Source organism: Canis aureus, chromosome 9, assembly GCF_053574225.1.
Source record: "Canis aureus isolate CA01 chromosome 9, VMU_Caureus_v.1.0, whole genome shotgun sequence".
NCBI lineage: Eukaryota > Metazoa > Chordata > Mammalia > Carnivora > Canidae > Canis > Canis aureus.
The window spans coordinates 11,787,370-11,804,435 of NC_135619.1; the positions used below are offsets into that span (position 1 = coordinate 11,787,370).

General features: G+C 35.2%; 1 long non-coding RNA gene across 4 annotated transcripts; it reads left to right on the forward strand.

Moving 5' to 3' along the window:
- Positions 1-512: 512 nt before the first annotated feature.
- Positions 513-15,610, forward strand: LOC144320396 (uncharacterized). 4 transcript variants are annotated; one of them, XR_013385933.1, is made up of 5 exons: positions 513-969; positions 4,565-4,662; positions 10,834-10,894; positions 11,179-14,955; positions 15,040-15,610. It is a non-coding gene; the product is annotated as an uncharacterized LOC144320396 (long non-coding RNA). The 4 variants fall into 4 exon arrangements; XR_013385932.1 differs by having other exon boundaries at positions 11,179-15,610; XR_013385930.1 differs by lacking the exons at positions 10,834-10,894; positions 11,179-14,955; positions 15,040-15,610 and adding an exon at positions 7,943-10,739.
- Positions 15,611-17,066: the final 1,456 nt, after the last annotated feature.

Below are 17,066 nucleotides of genomic sequence, written 5' to 3' on the forward strand. Positions count from 1 at the left end.
TGGGCTGGATCCCAGAACCCCAGGGTCATGACCTGAGCCAAAGACAGACAGATGCTTAACCAACTGAGCCACCCAGACGCCCCAAAGATTTAGACTTTTAATTTCCACATTTCTATATGATCCATCCACCCTGGACTAATCTTTGTATATGGTGTAAAGCAGGGAAAAATTCCTATTTTTCGTGCAGTTATTCAATTAATTAACCACCATTTATTTGTAAAGATATACTTCGCCTCCAGAACTGTAGCTGTGGCTTTGTGCCAATCCTTGTGCCTAATACCTAACACCAACACAGTCTTAATTACTGTAATTTTATAGTAGTTCTTGATATCTGGTAGTGTATATCATGTAGCATTATTCTTCTGCATGGTTACTTTGATAGTGTTTCCATAGAAACACAAGAATCAGTTCTTAAATTTCCATACAAAATATCTTCTGGAATTTTGATTAGGATTCTAGTGAATTTGAGGTCATCCTAAGAAACAACTGACATAACAATAAGAGTATTCTAATTAGTAAAGATGGCATATTCATAATTCTTCTTTAACTTCTTTTAATAGTGTCTTACAGTTTTTAGTATTGAGGACTTACATCTTATGTTGGATAGGCATATTTTAAACCCCATAAGATAATTAGTATTACTGACATCAACATTCATTTTGATTTACCCATATATTCACGCTTTTTGTTTTGTATTTCTTCCTGTATGCCTTTGCTTTTGTCTTTCTGAAGAACTTCCTGAGTTATTTCTTTAATATGGGTCTGCTCAGTTTTTGAACTTGTCTCTAAGTAAAGTCTTCATTTATGAAGAATATTTTCCGTGTTTGTAGAATCTACATTGGATCACTGGAAAAAAGTGCCATTTCAGTGTTTTCTGGCCTCCATTATAACTATTGGAAATATATTATTAGTTTTACATCTGATCTGAATATAATATGTCAGGATCTCTGGATGTCTTTAAATAAAAAGGTAAGTTTTCCTTACTCTTTGGTGGCTTTACATTACAATTTGTAAGGGCTTACAAATATCCATCTATCCCACCAAATTAGAGCACCAAATTAGAAGGATTAAAAGAAAATGTATTAAAGTGGATTAGTTCTTTTTTTCTCTGAAAACAGCAGATGAAGACGATATTATAGGAAAGTTTGCATCTGAGACTATGTGATTATGAAAATTACATAATGGGGACAGGTATTGGAGTCATGTTAGCATATAAAAATATTGTAAGTAAGACTAACCTGGAAGACTTCTGAAGGGATGATGACCAGAGCTATGGGGTATAAAGTATAGCAGAAGTTGGACAATTAAGAAAAGTATAAAATTATGCTTGCTTGAAAACTTTCGTTTTTCTAAAAAGAAAAGAATCATTCAAGATTTCAAAACATTATGTCTATAAGAGTTTAAGGTTTAAATGATATTACAGCACTTAAAATCTTAGGCTTTATCTTTTCCAATAATCAAATTTGGCACTTTCTCAAATTTTCATTTCTTTTCTGACCTGAATAAGAGACTGGCATGCTGAATTTAATTGCACTCAGTTTATTTGCTTCTTGATTTTTGACTCATTATTTGAGTTGAATAAGTCAAAATGTTAGAAGTGAGCAGGGAGTTCTGAGAAGTGAAACTCTGAAAGCATGCCTCCTAGCCAGCATGTTAGAAAGTCAGAATTGTCAGAGGTCAAATTTGACTGTACATATTTTAACATATTTGGAAGGACACATGACAATTTAGTATTTACTTTTCTTGAATCTATTCTCCTTACTCTTTATCACAGTGGGGCAACCATCATATATCACACTGACATCTGAGTAGAGGTAGACATGTGGGTGCTGATGGAAAATGTACTCCAACCAACATAAAAACATGTCTATTACTAAGGAATATAAATGAGACTTTCAAACTCCTGAGCAATTTCTGGATTTTTTTTCCTTGGGTCTATGTTCACGAGTTAGAAGAAAGAAAGAGAGCATACTTATGAATATGTGATTAATAAGGTAACAACTGAGTTTTCAGTATAACTGTGGACGACCTGAGGGACAACTTCATAAGGCAATTCATTAAAGCAACTGGTTGCTAAAGGCCAAACATTAGTCAGTTTTATTCAATCACAATCAGTTCACGTTCAATGGGACCGAATTAGACTAGAATCAAATGTTTAAAAATTAGAATAATTATTAAAAGTACTTCCTGATGAAGAAATCTGTAACACTTGGGAAATTATCTATACATTTATCTAGAGCTACTCAAGATAGTTTGATAGGATCTGGTGAAATGAATTAAAGAATTGCTTTAGTGAAACTGTGAAATAGGATACTAGTCTAAAAAAAGTGTTATATTCATATATTTTAAATCATTTTTTTTCTGTGTGAACCCTCAAATATCTGAAGACGAATTATTATGTATATGTGTGTGTGTGTGCAAGTGTATGTGTGTTTTAGCTTATTCACATGGGGAGCAGTCAAACAAGATTAAAAGTTCATGTGAAACCAAGAATTCCACTGATAAATAAGAGACTGCAAATGCACAAATTTGGAGTCACTTTTCACAAATGGGCTCTAATAACTGATGAGGATATTTTGTTGCCGTTACTACTGTTATTGTTTTAATTAATACCTATGATGCAAATTCATCCAAGTTCTAATATCTTTCTGGTCTTGTGATGCTTTACCCCAGAGAACAGAATTAACTTTTTCTTTCCTTTTGAAATACTTATCTTTAGATTGGTCATGCCTATCACATGAAGCATTGTTCATATGAGAATCATGGTATCAGTTCTCTTAAAAAACCTCCCCTTTTATCCCACTGGCAGTGGATAACACAGTATGGAATCTGTGCAAACGAAAACTCCAGAAACCAAATTCTCCCAGATGCTAACAATGCTTCCCTGGGGCATAGCGAGAAGGATCTCAATTCACCTCCTCTCCATGTTCTAACTAGACACAGGAAGCCCTTTAGCCACCAGCAATGGAGTTTCATTAAAGCCACTTCACTTTAGGTATAACAAAGCTCCTTCCAGGAAGCAAACCAGAAACTCTAGTCAGATTGTAGAATTGCCCAAACATTGGGGTCCCTGCTTTTACACAGCACAAAATTGTGTAATGGCACCAGAGGCTCCTTAACAAGCTAAAAACCCTATGGAGCAACAAAGATCAGGCTAAAGAGTCATGGAGTTTCTGATTGAAGCTGAAGTTGAATTGCCATTTCAATTCTTCCCTCAAGAAAATTATCCAATTAATCTGCATGGATCTTTTTGGGGAAAAAAAAGTCCTGTTATTCAAATGATTGCTAAGGAGAATGAATGGAACTTTTTTTTTTTAATTGCTAAATCTGGTACATTTAAAAACTTTTACTTCTCAAATCCATCAGGGCTGGAAATCCTTGGAAGAGGTATTTCTTAGGCTTTTTTCTTTGTACTCAACTGGTATTCAAAGAAAGCCATATAAAAATCCCTTAGACTAGTAAAACTTGAGGGATGATTATTAAGGAAATCACAAGTCAGAGATCTTCCCCAAATGGGCCTTCTTTCTCTAAATCAGACTTTAAAGTAAACTCCACTGTGGAGACAGTCAGCAGAAATTCCATTTATCTTAAATTCCCTATTTGTTGTCAAGTCTCCTCCAGGAAGGGCAGGAACTAAATGATACCCAGCATGACTTAAGTTTGTAGCCCTGATTCCTTCTAAGGATTAGGCACAAAATATAGTCATATAAGCAAGGAAGCCAGCCAGTACTTCACCTTTACTAATGACAAAAGAAAATGATAGATCAGATTATAGCAGCACTTTACTATGGGGGCTTTTACAGTATCCTGCAAAATATCTAATATCCTTGTGTCCCTCCTTTAGTTCCTCCGTGTATAAAGAGACCATTTACCTCCCCTTACCCTGGAGCCAAATCCTTAGTTGGTATCATTTCCTCATCCCTCCTTGTAGCTTGGGTCAGGTTGCAATATGTTTTTGGTGGGTTTTAAAAATAAGTTTTGGGTAAGGTAAGAAAAGCAAAAATATTGTTCAAAGAACATACGTATGAATCATAGTTTGCTTTAGCTCATAAAAATTACATGGATCTTAATCTGAAATTTCATATGCAGTTGATATATATTCCACGCTCCTATCTAGTTTTTCTTCCTTAGTTTGTACCCAACATTTGGGATAAAACAGCTACCTACTTTGACTTCTAGGACCTGTTCAACTTGCAAGAGTCTTTCACGGTCAACTCAGATATTTGTTTATGCAGGCAGTTATTAAAGGACATATTGTTTAAGTGTGGATTAAGAGATTTGCAATTATTCAGTGTTACAAAAATTAAATTCTGGTGGAATATCCAATTGTTGTGATTATAGAGAGAAATCTAACATTACATTTCAATTAGGGTATTGGCAATCTCATATTTATACAGTAAATACGTGGCAAAAGACATTTCTAAAATATTTTAGTAGAAGATGCTTCTATTCCTGAGAACAAGTGTTAAATCTTAAAAAGATTTTGTTAATGGGAATTTAGAAATATATGCACACATATATATAAAACTTAATATACTACATATTGTATTTTTTTATTGTGAAGAGCCAGCAATCAATAATCACCATTCCCCCTGGAGGAAAAGAGCTTATGCCTTCTATTTGAAGAAACTAAGCCAATAAGATGCAACAGATTTGCTTAAGGTAATATGCTTCAAACAGAGGGGTAAACCTGTCTTTTACCTTCCTGCTCCAATAAACAAAATGATCCTACTGGCTTTCCATGTTTTGACATACCTGTGTCTGTCAGTGCTCTTCTCCTGGACACTCGCCATATGGATCAAAAGCCTTGATCAACTAAAACTGCTGTACTGACACTTGGTGATGTTAGAGCAAGTGAAGATAAACAACTAGTAATAACCATTCCTTTCTACTGATATTAGAATGCAAAGATATTAGAGATGGTTTTTCATAATAAGAGTCTTCTTTTTTTTTCTGGATTAGATACAGTAAACAAGAATCAAATATAGGCAGAAATATGTAATTTAAAATTTTATGTTACATTTCGTTGAAATGTTAGCTGAATAATATTGCTTTGGCACATATGTTATATTCATGTCAATATGTTTCATATGCTAAAAAGATCTATGCAAGAGTGCCTAGCCTTCCCTGTTTACAAAAGAACTAAACAGCTGTGTAAGTTCATAGAAGAGGAGAGAAATTGAAAAAGAAAGTTCTATATATTTTTTTTATAAATTTGTTTTTTATTGGTGCTCAATTTGCCAATATATAGAATAACACCCAGTGCTCATCCCGTCAAGTGCCCCCCTCAGTGCCCGTCACCCAGTCACCCCCAGCCCCCCGCCCACCTCCCCTTCCACCACCCCTAGTTCCTTTCCCAGAGTTAGGAGTCTCTCATGTTCTGTCTCCCTTTCTGATATTTCCCACTTATTTTTTCTCCTTTCCCTTTTGCAAACTGGTGGTTGCCACAGGGTAGGTGAGGGTGGGGGGGACCAGGTGAAACAGATAAAGGGGATCAAGAGTACCTTCATCTTAATGAGCACTGAGTAATGTACCGAATTGCTGACCTGTTACATTGTACATCTGAAACTAATATAACACTGTATGTTCAATATACTTGAATAAAAGAAGAGAAAAAGAAAAAAAAAAAGAAAAGAAAAAGAAAGTTCTAGGACCTGTTCAGATTATTCAACTACACTTATCTAATGAATCTTGTGATTTAACGTAGAAAATAAAATATGCTTAGGAAGAAAATATGCACTGGATGCTCCAATTGAGAAAGAAGAGCCATTTGGTTGAACTAAGTATCAGAGGGCTCTTTCCCTTTCTCTCTTTTTTTAAACATTTTTTTTTTTTTATGATAGTCACAGAGAGAGAGAGAGAGAGAGAGAGGCAGAGACATAGGCAGAGGGAGAAGCAGGCTCCATGCACCGGGAGCCCGATGTGGGATTCGATCCCGGGTCTCCAGGATCGCGCCCCGGGCCAAAGGCAGGCGCTAAACCGCTGCGCCACCCAGGGATCCCTCTCTCTTTTTTTAAAGCTAAGTTACAGATTTTCCATTCAGGTTCTTTTTTAGGCTTCACTTTGTTAATAGGTTAAACATATAATAACACTAAGTATCATACACACACACGCTAAACATTGCATATATATACACACACAAATATACTCATATAAGTTACAGTGAAAGCTATGAAATTTCTTAATATCGTGTTTGTATACTTAGTATAGTATACACTATACTTCCAGTAGTATTTGACTATAGGAAGAATCCTGAGGCTTATCTAATGTTATAATCCAGCTTGGGCTCTAAAATCAATTGCTGGATTTAAGACTACAGCAATAGCCACAACAATGGGGAATCATCTAGAAATCTTGTAGATAATATCCTGGTAAATTCTTATAAAAGTTATTGTTTTTGAATGGTTCCAGATCCAAATTTGGCAGCATAGTATTGTAAATTTGGGAATTGTCATTTTGCCTAATTTTGACCAATCCACCTTTTTCTCCTCTTCCTCTCTCATTTTAGAAAATTAATTCTTTGTTGATTCTTTAGCAAAAAGATACACAGCCGCAAATCAGCGAGGAACGTCTGGAGTTATTCTCTATCAAATTAGCCTCCACATGACATCTTATAATAACCCATCAAATATTTTATCATAAAGAGTTTTTTAAAAGTCTTCCATACTATGAGAAAGAAAATAATGAATAACATTGGTTTGTGCCTAAATATTGCAAAGATAAAGTTATTTGCACTGTTAATAATATTTTTCAACAATTTACCTCAAATTTGTGAATGAGATGCAGTTTATATTATAGTCACATTATTTGTTTGTTTGCAATGTTTGTTCTTTTTTTCCTGAATAGTCAATGAAATGCTAATTACCTTTCTCTTTTTATAAATAAAACCTATTCAGACATTTTGAAGTAACCTGTATCTTTTAATCTGAATAGCCATTTCTTTTTTGTGATCCTAAAGGATAGAATTTCCTGGCTGTTAAGTGCCTTTTTATTTCTCTGAGTTGATCTTGGAAATAGAGTGTTTGAGATTTTAGTTTATCTTGATACAAGCCAACCCATTCCTGCTTAGAATACTTTGGTTTTATATCTGGGAGCTTAATTACAAGATCCTTGGATAGAAGTTGTGCTACAAATTCTAAAAAAAAAAAAAAAATGATGACAAGATAATTCTAAATGAGACTTTAACCTTATTATCTATATAACTCAGAAATCCAGACACTAGAAAGTCTGGATTGGGGAAATAAAAATTGAAGATTTCAGTGATATTAATGGAGCATTTTCCATCTTTTTTGTGATCGAATATTGAGCAACTAATAGGTTGATAGCATTATGCCATGCATATATGGACAGTAATTCTTATATTTGTGATTACAGATATCCCAAATATGAATAATGTATTTTATATTCCTAATTTTTAAAACACGAGTTGATAATAGCCCAGATAAATTTTGTTTTCATGTGCAGTACAGAATTCCATTCTATAAATATAACTTATAGAAAGCAATTTACCATTTTAAGCACATCGATGAAAACAGTGCCACATAGAGTGATTGAGACTTATCCTAAAAATAAATTACTTCAGTGATGGGGGAAAAAGCCCCCATGAGCAAATCATGAGGTGGAAACAGACCACACTCCTATACAACAAGAAACCTTTTAAGTGTGAAGAAACTGTAATACATGTGGCACTTGTAGGTACATTAAGATAAAACATCCAGGAGCCAGTAAATTTTGTCATGCTGTCAGAGTATTCAGCAGTACATCTGAGCTGTCGTACTTCAGTCATCAACATCCGAAAAAGCTTAGCATTTTAGAAAACAACTTTCCATAGAAACAATTCAACTTCGTACTAACAGGCATATGGATACTAACAGAATAAGTAAAATAGCAGTTGTCAGTCTCTCAATCTTTACGATTCTTCTTTCATCTCCTATTTGACCAGAGCCCTGATGTCCCCATGATCAATATTCTCCTGTTCTTTTTGTGAAGACAGAGTGAAGAAAAGGAAGAAGGGAGAGTGAGAAGGAGATGGAGAAAGAGAATCAATCAGAGATGCTAAAGAGTACTAAAGACAACAGGGCTTTTTGGTTACCAGAATTCTTTGTGATCATTTTGGTAGATTTGCATTGGGTTTTACTATGGGCTTATCTGGGGAAAGAGAAGCAGAAAAGGAAATATTCAGGAAGTATGTGTGCCCATCATGTTCCCCGGTGATGCCTTAATTTACAGGACATTCTGGTACCACCTTTCATATAAAACACTGACCCAGATGTGGTCTTCTGTATGAAAGTCAAAAGAATCTAGGAATTTTTTAAATTAGGAAAAGAAAACTCTATCAGCTCCTTCACACCCACACCAAAAAGGTTCTGATATAAAATATTTTGGTTTCCCTAATGCTTAGAATTAGTTCAGTTTTGTAATTCTAAATTCAAAAGCAGGAAAAATATTAGAGTGGTTGAACTGCACTTGTTAATTCTATAATTCTTGATATTTTATAAAAATCCATCCTATATTCTTAAAATATAATAGCATATACAGCTAAAAATAATTAATGCATCAGCATTGTGCTAGTTATATCTTCCTTCTCTCTTAAGATTTTTCATAATTATCATTGAAGTGCACTTTTATGATGCTATCATTTTGGGATAAAGTATTCAGATATCATTCCACAACAGGAATTCCAACACAAAAAATTAAACCAAATTAGATTACATTTTTTTAAATTAAAAAGGAATTCCAATAGCATGGTTTTAAAGCCAGAAGCATATTTTGGTTACATATAAGTATAAATACATTTGGTTCTGGAGTTCTCATTCTGCATTTATAGAAAACTAACATGGTATTCTCCTACAAAACAGAGAATGATTAAAACCTTTACATATTAATTCACCATTAAAATATATTATATTTATCATTTGTGACTAGGTACCCAGAGATAAACAAAGTCATAGTTCTTATCTTCAAGGAGCATATAGTTATAGGGAAGAGAGACAAGAAATTTAATTTCTTGATATTCAAAATGTGTTCTAAAGACCAGCACATGTGCATCATCTGGGAGCTTGTTAACACTGCAGGATTTCAGGACATACACTAGACATACTGATTCAGAACATATGTTTTCACACAAAATCCTCAGGTAATATGTACGCATGTTAGAGTTTGAGAAACACCAGTTTAATTGGAACCTGAGCAAGATTACTGTCCTAACACCTAGAAGACACATGAAGATGGATGAGTTTGAAGGTGGGAAGGTGGCATGATGGGATGGAAAGATTCTGGTGCCTCCATTTTGTTCTTCAAACAGAGGACAGATTGCCAGTCAGGCACCTTTTACTAGCATAAAAATAAATGTTTTAAAAGGAATATTTGTTTTTGAACGTTTTTGGTTTACATATTATTTGGAAAAACAGTCATATTACTGTTGACAATATGCCAGTTTGACAGAAATATGATTGTATAAATCCACATCAAAAGAAAGTTTTATTTTTATTTTTTATTTTATCCACCTTACAATTTGCTGAGGAATAAATGACCTTGGTGGCTTTTTTTAAAAAAGATTTTATTTATTTATTCATGAGAGACAGAGAGAGAGAGAGAGAGAGAGAGAGAGGCAGAGACACAGGCAGAGGGAGAAGCAGGCTCCATGCAGGGAACCCGATGCGGGACTCCATCCTGGGCCTCCAGGATCATACCCTGGGCCAAAGGCAGGCACCAAACCACCGAGCCACCCAGGGATCCCCAACCTTGGTGGCTTTGTCAGTTCTCCAGTTTTGAGTGCAGTGACAACACAGGAAACTTTGTTGCCTTAAGATCTCAACCCACAACACATCAGTAGAACCAGCTCACATAAGATGATCATTTGGAAATTGAGACATTTAAACTCCTTTTCACCTTATTTGCAAAGCTTCAAAGAGATATGGGAACAAAGCAACATTTTTTTTTATCAAGTCTATCTGTGCACATCAATACCTCAGCCACACTCCCTCTGCCTCTTTTCCATTGCTTCTTCCATCCAGGACACCATGAATATGTTGTCTATGGCCAGGATAGAGTCTTACAAGGAACAGACCATTTTCTCTGTTTTCCCTTTCCATGTTATATTAGTATGTTGGAATGTTAACTCTTTTATGTGAGAGATCAAATAAGGGATGCTTTCTGAAATTATTTTCTGAATGTGACTATGTGTATACATGTGTGTACATATACATATATATAAATGACATGCAAGAATCATATAGAAGGGTTGACAAAAATACATAACATATTAATGCATGATTCCATGAGTAAGACTCAGATACAAAAGTAAAAACAAAACCTTAATTTTTTTTAAAGATTTTATTTATTTAAGCATGAAAGACATAGAGAAGAGAGAGCGGCAGAGGCACAGGCAGAGGGAGAAGCAGGCTCCATGCAGGGAGCCTGATGTGGAACTCGATCCCGGGACTCCAGGATCACACCCTGGGCCGAAGGCAGGTGCTAAACCACTGAGCCACTCAGGGATTCCTAAAACCCTTAATTTTTTAAGGCATACAGAAATATTATTTTAAAGTAATTCTTGTTAACACTTGTGTTATATATCAAAAGGCAAAGATATTTTGTGATATAATACTTATTACCTAGATCCAAATTAGGAAAATATAAAATAGTTACGAAGGAAAATGTCTTATTTCTGGAATTTAATCCAGGTATATTATTAATAATTATTTGACTTAATTAGACATAGACACTTTTAACCTTTGTATGTCTTTTTTATTCTTCATATATCATTTGCAGATTATAATTTATTGTAATTGTTTATATTTCACATCAGTTCAATTGAGGTTCTCTTCCTAGGATGAAAAAAATTTAGGAGGAAATTCTTGGACACAAAAACTGACTTTATAAATTGGAAAAGGTAAATGAGTTTTTATAAACCATATAAAACTATCTTACAAAGGACCCAGTTGTTTTTCTCAGTAAGTTTTAAGCATCTCAAATATTTCTAAATATCCAGTCCAATTAATCTCCTTCTGAATTATAATCCCATCAGGAACTTTTTATATTATTATTCTAAACAGTAACTTTTATTGTAAATATATGATTAGAGTTATTCAGAATGTACAATAGCCTTCATAAATCCTCTTCTGCAACTGCCAGTGATAAATTTATTAAACTTAAAATCTTTCTATTTATATGTAGCTAAGAATTGATGCTTGTCCAGCTGAGGTCTGGCCAGCAAACATAATCCGCATCAATACTTTACAAGAAGGCAAACTTCATGCAAGAAATTAATCGCACAGGTGATGGAATAGCGGAGAAAGATAACTGGTAACAATAGGAATAGAGTAACTTACAGATTTACACCATCAGGAATTCACTAACGTCCTTAGACTGGAGAATCAACGAAAGGAAGGTGGAAAACTGGAACCCAGGATCTGTGTGCCTCTCAGGTTGGATGACAGAACCACGGGGGACCTGATGGTGGCAGCTGGAGTCGCAGAAGAGAGGAGCCACTACCAGGGAAAGTGCTTAAGGAGGGGATATTCTAGCCACCTCCCTTATCCTGCCCTCCATCTCTCATCTTCACCTTCATGACCAACATAAGCCAGAAGTCAAAACAACCTTGCGAGCCAAGAAAATCAGCCTTTAGGGGTCAGAAGGATAAAGAACTGATCTGCCAGCAAAGAGGCCCAAGTCCTGCAAAATAATCCTCCAGGTTTTTATAAACAAATACGAAAACTAAAGTTTTAAAAGCAATTTGTAACAGTAAAGGTAGGAATGCACACATTGCCCTCAAACTTAGCCCTCCTGAGAGAGAAATCTAGCACCTACATTTTTCACTCATCAAAGAGGGCAGTGAATAGCAAAAGAAATCACAGCTGAAAGAGAATTATATTAATCAAAGCAATTTCTGGTGAAAGGAGGCATGGAAATCTCTAAGCAAGTTATAGAAAGAAAGCTACACTCTTCAAACCACTGAATTGAAAACAAAGCTTCAGATGATAACTATATGATTTGACAAAGATACTTCAAATTGCTCAGGAAAATCTTTTTCTTTACAGTAATGTTTCAGGCTATTTAAAACAGAATCTCAGTCGAGGAACTAAACAAAGATGCTAGGATTGGACATAGAAGACAGATGAGTTTGGCTGTTATCCACATAAGAATAGAAGCCAAAATTATGCTGACTATAAATGGAGCCAAGCGATGTCATATAGATTTGAAAACCATGTTGTGCCAAGGAAGATGTTAATGTTTTTCAGTTTTCAGGTTTACTAAAGATCATAAGTTGTTTGATTTCTTAATCTAGTTTACATATCCTAAATACCACTGCAACTTGCAAGCACCCCTCCCCGCCCCCCACACACATTTGTTTTTTAAATTCTAGATTTGACAGTTTGGTCTAGATTCCAAGCCTAACTAGATGGGCGGTATTTTGGTTCATTCAGATATATCTTATCGATTTGTTTTGCATGACTTATCAGATACAGTTAACTCTTTGGAGTAGAGGTAATTTAAAATTATTTACAGCTCTTGTTTAGACTAGTAACTGAATCCATCATGCCCTTGTAGAAGATACACAGGGACTTTACTGGAGGTGAAAATATCAAAGGATGTTTCCTTGCTTTCTCTTCCTTGCACCCTGTATCTAAGATAAAGAACAAGGATCATCTTTGCTTCGCATAATGATGTGGAGCAACTAAACCAAATAAATATGTGATGAAATCATTTGCAAGCATGGAATTTGTGAGCATATTTTTGAACATGTTCAAAAGCTCATGCGCACATGTATATTTATACATTTGGAGCCTGTTAACATTTCCTAATATTTTAAGTCTCTGAAATGATTATTATAATATTTGATATCCTCAGATAAAGAATGAAGTTTAACTGGAAAAGGAATCTTCCATAAACCTTTTAAAGGTTGCCATTATTTTCTTTGTAAATCTATGGATGATAGCTAAAATAATCAAAATCTTCCAGAAGATAAACCTCACAATGTTAAATGGCATTTGTATATTTGTACCACTACTTTGCTTTAGAAAGGGTTTCCAGAGAGTTGTAAAGGTATATAACATGATACAAAGTAGCACAAACTAAAAAGTAGCATTAACAAAAACTAAGTGGGATTAGAAAAATATGTGTGTGGGTGTGTGTGAGTGTGTACTGTGGTTTGTTTTTATTGTTAACAGGATGCAAAACAACCCAGGCAGTACCATTAAATGTTCAAGTTATATAAGGCAGTGATAATGATAGTAATGTATGCCAACATATTTGTAAATATTATAGAATAATACGCATGAAATATTATTATAATTATCTCATTTGAGCCTAAAAACACCCAGAAGAAAGAAAAACATACTGGATCCTATTATTTGTTTCAATGGGTATAAAATCAGAAAACCTGTAACATTTTCCTTAAACCTTTAAACATCATTTTCCTCTTCCCCAACTCTGTTGGTAACACGACTTTCTCACTATATCACATTTTCATAGAATTTAAGGTACTCTTCAGTCATTAGGTCCCCCACTTCGGGAACCTGGAATCTACCTCAAAGCCTTAAGTCACCATCTAAATCCTATCTCCTGAGCTCTGCTCCCTGTCAACTGGCAGGTGTCTAAAATGCCTCAGTCTGCATCCCTGGATCCCTCACACCGCTTTTCCTGCATGTGCTTCCAGACCTCAGAATACTGCTGGTAAGATCTGTGGTCCTAGTTTCTTGTCTTGCTTATTCTCTCTCTCATCCTGTACATCATTTACACATCAGTATTCCCAACTCTCCCTCACTACAGCTTCCAGGTTCCTACTGAATCTGCTTGGAGTCAACTGTGTGAACAGACACTTTTGCATTTGACCACTGTCTGGTTGAGTTGCTCTATTTTCTCATGTTTGCCCTCATCCCTCCAGACCCTCTCAGGATTTTAGCACATGCTTCCTCTCATCTCCCTTGTCATCTCTTTCTGATTAAGATATTCTAATTCCTCTTCCTTCTTCTATCAGAATCCTCTCCATAGTGACTACCACAGCCTACTTCCAAATTATGGAAAAAACTGAAAACATCTTCAAAAACCAGCACTTTACCCATTCATTCATTTATTTTCTCTGCTCCACAAACACAGCCACTGCCTTGTGAAGCTCATAGTCCAGCAGTGAAAAAAAATTGTTATGGTATGATATAGTAAGTTTTGTGATGAAAGAATGCCTCAAATACTACAGGAGCTCAGAGGAATCTTGAGCAGGTCAGGAGTGTGAATAATAACCTTGCCAGGAATACAGGACATTTCAGCTAGATCTGGAGGGATAATCAGGAAGATGTGGCAAAGGGAACTGCAAAGTATAGGCTTGGAAAGCATGAAACATTTGATACAGAATGGAGTGTCAAATACCTAGAGATGACCCAAGTGCTAGGCTTAGAAGACATGTGGTAGGAAGTGGCACTGGTCCCATAGGCTACAGAACCCAGGTGCATCCGAATCTAAAACTTGTATTTTAAAAAATAAAAAAATAAAATAAAATAAAACTTGTATTTTTAACTGCTTGGAACTATTCTCAGGAAAACCATTATAATAAATAAATATATAATAAATAATAACAAATCCATAATGATAAATCCATTTTTATTGGATTCAGAAGTTAGTTTACAGTGACACAGGAGTCTGCACTACCAGATGTCATAATGCAGGCTTTGTAAACTCAACTTTCTACAGAGGCCAGGCAGTAACATAAATCAGTAGCTCTATATCAGTCACTCTGTGATGCAGTAGCTTTCAAATACGGAGCTCTGTGAAATTTGGAGAACGAATGTGCCATTTAAATATGACTCCCTCTTCTTACGTCTACAGTTTGAAGTCATAGAAAATGCCCACCTAGCATTGACTGATATTTTCCTTTTCCAGAAATCCTAGAAATTCAGATGTGAGCTACCCACTGATTTAAACATCTTAAATGGGGCCAATACACTGGGAACCAAACAGGTCTGTAGTCCATATCTGGCTCTCAGGCAATCAGTTTACAGTCTCTGTTAGAAGACCAGAAGCCTTTTTTTTTTTTTCCCCAAGGTAGCCAACGAGCTTAGTCCATAACTGAATCAAAAACAGCAAGAAAAAAACCAGCATGCTGCCTAAAATCCTTCGATGGCTCCGGATTCTGATTGGTGTGAAATACAGCATTCTTCATTGCCAGCAAGGCTCTGCATGATCTGGCAACTTCCCAATCTCAAGCTCCCTGCTGAGATACCTTCCTCTTTGCTTGCCACAGTCTACCCACAACACCGTTTACCCACGGATTAATTTCTCAGAAGAACTAAGCTCCTCCTTCTCAGAGATTTGAACATTATCACCTTTGCTTAGCATGTGCTTCCTCTTCTTCTCAACTAATAAATTCTTAACCATCATTTTTGTCTTAGATTAAATGCCACTTAGGAAAATGACATCTACAAGATAACACTCCCTCTTAAACTTCTGCCTCATGTCACTATGTCTTTTTCCTTTATAACTACTCTCTATTGCAATTAAATAACTATTTGAAGTTTTGGTTTACATGATATTATCTGTCCCATTATTCTATAGCTCCATGAGGGCAGGGTCTCTCATTATGGAGAGTAGGTGCAGTAGGCACTAGTTATTAGTTGAATAAATAGATGAAGGATTTGTTCATAAATTCTGTATCACATGTAGAATTTCTTGTGAGATTTAAATAAATTACTTAAATTAATAAGTTAATAAGTCTATGTAATATGTTAAGCATGGTGCTAGGAATATAGTAGTTGTTCAATTAAGTGTTAATCATTCTTTGATATATATTTTCACTTCCATGGTTAGAAATAGAAAAGAAAAACCAAACGAAAGCATGTTTCATATTTTCTAATGCAATTCCCCCAGGTGTCTTATGTTGGGTTTCGCAAAAAACAGACCCTGAGGTAAGACTTAGGTACAAGACAAACTTTAGAGGTAAACCCAGGCAGCACGATAATGGAGTGGAAAGATGAGGCAGGGAAAGGAGAAAAACCAATAGAAGGTTTATTAATTAGCAATTCACCACTGGGCTCAATCCTGAGGAGACCAGGTTAAACATAAAAGCCATGTTAAATATAACCTGAGGTTTGCCCCACCAAGGAGCAAGAGACTTTGCTTACTGATAAAAAGTTCTGTTCCTCATTGGTTGGGAGTTGTTCCTGGGAGCAACTCCAGTCACTAAGAGGCATCAAAAGAAAATCCTGAGGATCTTTTAACTGACTGACTTTGTCCTATTTGTTTCTGTGATCTCGGAAGGTCTTCTTTTTAAGAATCACATGTCCCTTCTTCATAATCAGCATTTGTTTTGCTAGCATTATCCTAAATTGGTACAATATTTTTATAAGGCGATTTAGTAATGTGTTGCAAACAAATGGATGCCTGTTGACCTCCATAAGTCTACCTCAAGATGCCTTCCCTTAGGCAATAATTATGAATATGTGCTGATATTTTCCTTTTTTTTCAGATAGATTAATTTTTGTAGAAATTTAAAGAATGCTTAAAAATATGTAAAAAATAAAAGTTAGCACTGCCACAATGGAGTCATAAATAGTATTTATATTAAATATAAAGTATTTTTTAAATTTTATTTATTTATTTGAGAGAGAGAGAGAGGGAGAAAGAGAGAGCATTGGTGTGGGGACGGATGGACAGAGGGAGAAAGAGAGAGATTATTAAGCAGACTGTGCTGCACATGGAACCCAACATGGGGCTCAATCTCATGATCCTGAGATCACAGCCTGAGCTGAAACTGAGATAAGGAGGCTTAACTGACTATGTCACCCAGCTGCCTCAAATATAAAATATTTTTTAAATAAAATTACACTACTCATGCTGAAATTTTCTATATACATTTTGTGATGAAGTTTGCTAATAGTTTGAAAATTTTTTTGGTAAGTCTCATTTGTAATATTGGCGTTATTCTAAGACATTCTGAGGCATATTTAAATAATACAGACCGATTTTTATTTTTTTATTTTTTTTCGATTTTTAACAGTTATATCATATTCAGGCCCATAATATTCTGTCTAAGGTTAGATACACAGTAAGTACCCAATAAGTGAAAGAAATAA